We start from the raw sequence: 6,000 nt of genomic DNA on the forward strand, positions 1-6,000 counted from the left end.
TACAACACCATAAAGACTAAATAAACAAATGATGAAAATCGCAGAACTAACGGTTTGGAGAACACTGTTAATTTCATAATGTGAATAGAGCAAAGCTCCCGATCGTGAACAGTTTACTGGTCGAGGCACACCATCATGACATAACTTAGTCTGCCATGCGAAGGTTAGACAAATGATGCACGAAGCAATTTTAAAATTCGCGACAATTAAGAATAGTTTTACAGGCGAATGAGTTTCAGCAATGGGTATTGTTTAGTTACTTTGACTGTATTGTTGTATTGTGTATTCCTGGCTCGGGGCTGAAGGTAATAACTCAACCGTTCAAAACGCACCATTTCTTAACGCAACTTCGACTAAAAATTTTCAGCAATTACTTGTATAAGAAGTGTTAATTCCACGTGGAAAAAGTTATATGATTATAGAGCCTTGATTAGTTATTTTAAACACTAGGTATAATATAGCTAATAAATTCAGGTGCCCAAAATGAATATGCGCGTGAGTGCTTCATAATCCTATTACGCTCCTCGCGAGCTTCATATCCCCATGATACAATAGAATAGAATACAATATTCTTTATTTCGAGAGGGTAGATACATGATTAACCCAGTAAAGAGTTTTCTAACACGTGGCCCTCCAATAAACCCACCCAACCCAACCAAAGGGAGGACATCCATCACACAGTAATCTCGTGTGTGAGAATTGAAATGAACGTCTCCTTCTCCAACCTTGTAGGAGACGGGACCTCCATTTATTCGTCCCTATCAGAGAAGACTAGAATATCTAACCATTTCTTGATGTTATAGAAAGGCAGCAAATTCTTCTCAATTATTTTAAGACCCTGAGTTATCAAACATGAACGCGCCCTGACGTATGAACGAGTTGTTAAAGAACTGAAATCACCGTCACTTAACGCTAAAACAGAAAGCAATCCAACGGCGATGTCAACTTAGGTAAGGAAAGGCGCACATAAACCAGCTTTGGATAAATTCTGCGCCTCTAATAAGTAAGCACCCTAATTCCACTAGGCTTCCCTATTTTATATCTTCGATAGGACTGTGAGGAGACGTGTTTATTGAGATCAGCGATTCTTGTCTCTGATTGCTGGAGCTAAAAAACGTCTCTCGTGTACGAGGCCTAAACGCGTTTGTATGTTTTATTTTCGTTCTGATTCTTGAGGTGTTGTCTCCCTCGCTCCTTTTCTTTTCCAAGCCACAACAGCCCGTTGCAAGCAAAGATCTTAAGCAAACATGACACATAAATTTTCCTCCCGCTCTTCAACGGATGAATCGAGACAGCTCGCTGTACAAGCGTGCAAGATACAAAAACTTAATGTGCGTCTGATATACCTCTTTCTTAGGGTTATAAGGTCGGAAAAGTCATTGTTTATCACGAGCGTGCGAAACAGACAAGATTAAAGAGTATTCAGCATACCTCACCTCTAAATACGTCATGAATTTCTCTTAACTTTGCTGTGTGATTTCAGAGCAGGAAAGGCCTCTCTATGCCTATGCCCAGAGATCGACTCTTATGTATTTTTAACTTACATACATACATACATACATACATACATAGATACATACATACATACATACATACATACATACATACATACATACGTTAGTTGACCACTCCCCATGGGGGCTTTCCAGGGCCAATTCCCACCCATCCCACCCCAGGGGAGGACATCCATAACACAGTAATTTTGTGCGTAGGAATTAACGTCTCCTACCCCTAACCCTGCAGGACACGGGACCTACGGTCTATTCGTCCTTATCGGAGAAGACTAGAATATCTATCCATTTCTTGATTATAGAAAGGTAGCAAATTCTACTCACTTATTTTAAGACCATGAGTATCGGTCCGACCGGGGCTCGAACCCTCGACCTCCCGCACAACACAATCCGGCGCTCTAACCAATTGAGCTAACCGGTAGGCGACATCTGCAATACAGCCAACCGCGAGACTGGAGGTCTAAACTACTGCAAGACTCCAGAGTCTGTATACCTGACTATGATTTCAAGAAAAAAGATACCTTTTTATTCTGCTGAAGTTTATATCAGTTAGCCGTTTTTGAAATGCTACGTAATTTATCGAAAAATAACCTCAGAAAATTTCAACTTTCTTGTTTGTTTGCGACTTTCAGCAGCAGTTTTCATTAGTTACCATCCTCGGAGACCCAGGGGCTGTGAGTCGATTTCAAGTTAAGGGCAGAAGAGCCCCTGGGGACATTGTCTTCAAGACTAGTTCCAAACGGTCGCAGTCGTTCTGGCGTCTGATTTGCGCCAGAAAATCTTTGTGTTTTTCCGACCAATCAGAGTGAAGTGTCGTTTGGAGTCCTTTCGTGTGTTTTAACACGCACATATACAACAAGCTCTGTTGCTCGGTATGTTTGTTTGCGCCGTGCGACGAAGCTTTGCCCGAGGTGAAAAGTTTCAGTCTCGGCATACAATGTAAGAGAAATCGATCAGATTGTCCGCGAAATCTTACCGGAAATTATACTGAATACTTTCGCAGGTATCACAAGAGAACGAGTTTAAAAGTTTGCGAGGTTCGTATAAAACATAATGGTTGCAAGCATTGATATGTCGCTTTAAACGTTAGATGAGATGTAAGCCTAAATCTTTCAAGATTTTCTGTATAATTTGCTGTAACTGAAACTTTTCCAATCCCGCGAAGCTATTTCGTCGCACCTATTCAATATTTTAAATTGAAAAATACAGAGGGATAGATTGTACTTAAGCAATACCTAAATAGTTCCTTAAAACTTAATATTTTACCAAAGAAAATGTTTCTCTAGAGCAAAAGAAGTAGAAATGGGTATTTGCTACATAAAGTGGGTACTTGCTACGTTAAAGGGTTATTTGCTACGGAGTGGTTTTTGTGCAATAAAATCTTTTAATTGTGACATAAAATTCATAAAACAGGTTTAACATGTTTTCTTTCACAAGCGCAGAACTTTCCTACAAAAAAAACGGATTTAAAGTAAAATATAATGATTTTATAAAGAAACAAAATAATTGACCTTCTCAAAAAATTCTGACTTGTTAAGTCGAGCTAATACTATATGTGGGAACGCAGTTTTGATCTAAAATTAAGATGGTGTAAAAGTAAAATATTCCAGATCCCAGAGGGGTTTTAAGGCAATAAATAAGAACTTGAAGACCTTTAAAGTCCGTCAAAATTTTTTATTTTCGTGATTTTTTCGATGCGCGTACCAAAGATTGAGTATTTTCTACATTGGTCGTGTTTAGATTGATATACTGACTAAAGATTTCGTATTTGTCGGTAACTTCGGATAGAAGTATCATAAGTGAAAAATAGACTGATATATTCCACTGTGAAAACGGGAAAATATTGGACAATTTTATATTTAAAAAAGAAGAGGAGACAAGGTAGCATAGCAGATACTCAGCCATGAATCTGTAGAGAGAGAGAGAGAGAGAGAGAGAGAGAGAGAGAGAGAGAGAGAGAGAGAGAGAGAGAGAGAGAGAGAGAGAGAGAGAGAGAGAGAGAGAGAGAGAGAGAGAGAGAGAGAGAGACTGGAATAACTTTTCCGTCCCGCTTCTAAATCCAACAGACGTAAAGGTTTTTTTCTTGTTCATCCCGTTAGACGAGATAGTTGCAAGTTAAGATAGTAGCTTACTATGGCACCTTTCTTACTCTTCCACGGTGGCAACAGAGTAGTTTGCGAAATTCCCTTCGGAACTCGCAACTCGTGAGAGCGTAAATAATGGGATTTATTGAAGCACTCAAAAACAAGAAAAAAGTGGTAAGCAGTGCCGCAAACCTTGGGCAGGTTTCAGGACAAAAACGAAACCAAAGGGCAAGTGCCCACGTTGGTATCCAGCAACACAAAAATCCAGCTGCTACAAGGAACAATATTCTAGTAAGCTTTGTTTCTTTCACTGAGTTGCTTACTGCACTACTGTCAGTCCTGTTCTGTAGCGATGTGACTACATTCTCTTGATGTTCATGGGTTTTGAGAAATATCTTATAATAACTGAAAATGCCGATACACAACGGTAAAAAGAAAAATAATCCGGCAGTGAGGCAATAATGAACGATTCAACTTTCACCTGTTGGGTAATCAAATGAGCATACTGCGTAGCTTTGAATAAAATCAATTTTGATCCAGTTTGTGACTCGGACAATCAGCAGGTAAAGTGCAAGGGAAAGCCACAAGCAACTCAGCCATATCTTAGATCTTCGGGGTGAGAAAATCCTCTTGTAGTGGTTCGTCTTTACAATTTTCACGTAGCGGTTAATTGCTGTCAAACCAAGAGTCGCAGGGGTCACATTTGAGGCAAATATGTCAACAAAGCCTTGAAATTGGCATAACGCGTCGCCAAAGATCCATCTTCTAATGATAAGAGTTACAGAAGCTAAGCTTATCTCTACTGTACCACATAGCAGATCACTGACTGCTAAGGCAATGATATACAGGTTGGTGGTTTTTCGAAGGTTTGGGTTTCTGTATGCTGCCACACAAATCAGACTGTTTCCAAAGATGCTTGTGATGTTCAAAGCAATGCATACACTTGCATGCCTCAGTTATCACTTCAGCTAAGCTTGGGCTTGGTAGCGTTAAGTTGAACATATTACCCTCTGAAGATAAAAGAAAGGAATGTGTAGATAAATAAATAGATGAATGAATGAATCAACAAAAGAGTATTCCAAGAAAATATGTAGGTGAAAAATATGTAGGTGAATACTCTTTCCCATCTAAGTCCATATTTCGTGCCCTTCGCTGACAGGGTTTGCAATTATAAATTCTTCAATTGTTCTTCTATTCATTTGTATGCTCATTCATCTATGTATTAGCTTTTCGTATTTCCCTCACGTGACCTAACAAGGTGTTTTTTTTTCCTCGAGTTATTATTAGCATGGTTAAAGAGAAGTCAATTAAGAAGCCGAATGAAGATTTAAGCGAGGGTAAAATAATATTGTAGCATTTAATTGCTTTGAACGTTGGCGTAACTTTTCAACGCTAGCGTCCCAGGAAAAGCACACTGTCTTTATCCTTTTACTTAAAGTATCATAAATTGTAACCCTTAAAATTAATGGCTATGCACTTCCATCGGCTAATCCGGCCTCGGGGTTAACGAAAAATCGTAAAGGGGCCGCTTTTTTCGACTCATCACTGAAATGGAACTGGGCTTACGTTTACCACGGAAATTAAATGCAGAACAATAGATTTTTTAACCGAGTTAGGTTAATTTTAAACCACCTTTCTGCGTCGTCTAACTCAGGTTGGTGGTTTCTTATCTGTTAAGTGCACTGACTTTTTTCTTGGAATGTGTCAATCCCCTCACATGTTATTCACCATGGGACAAACAACTGCTTTTAGCTTCGAACATGGCGTGCGAGAACAATTTTAACAACAGCGCCAGCGACTTTTCTCAAGCGAGTTTCTGGCTCCCTTCTCAACATGTGTCGACAACACCATATCAGTGAAGTTTACAAGGGACCTTCATGCCTGAACCATTGCCTGAACAGGGAAGCCCTATACCATTCTCCTCATTCACCCGCAAGCTTTTCTGAAACGAGCGCAAGCTCATCAACAGATAGCACAGCCAAGAGGAAGAGAGAAGCTCTTGGACGAGCACAGAAAAGGAAATTTTTAATCGAACTCCGTTAGGAACATAGGAGTACCTTCATAGGAAGCGGCAGATACAAAAATGGCAAGAAATAGCGGACGAAGTTAACAGAGCTAGCGATGAAATAAATGCATCTTCAGGGAAGACAGAACTTGTTCATTATGTTTCATGTTGCCCTTCTGGATGGAAAAGAAATGTAATCTTCTCTGAAATGAAATATAGCACGAATGAAATCAAGAACAATTCTAAGTAAGTGCATTTTCTTACACTGAACGTTACAGATATGGAGCGATAACTTTCCCTACTAACTAGACGCCACAAGCCACGCGCTTCTCTACCGGTATTGCGGAAAAAAGCGAATATTTCTTTTGGTTATAAATGGTAAGACAAAGTGACATAACGC

General features: G+C 39.5%; 1 pseudogene; it reads right to left on the reverse strand.

Moving 5' to 3' along the window:
- Nucleotides 1–3,164: 3,164 nt before the first annotated feature.
- Nucleotides 3,165–4,597, reverse strand: LOC148736388 (beta-4C adrenergic receptor-like; annotated as a pseudogene).
- Nucleotides 4,598–6,000: the final 1,403 nt, after the last annotated feature.

This window comes from Stylophora pistillata, chromosome 3 (assembly GCF_964205215.1).
Source record: "Stylophora pistillata chromosome 3, jaStyPist1.2, whole genome shotgun sequence".
In the NCBI taxonomy this organism is placed as follows: Eukaryota; Metazoa; Cnidaria; class Anthozoa; order Scleractinia; family Pocilloporidae; genus Stylophora; species Stylophora pistillata.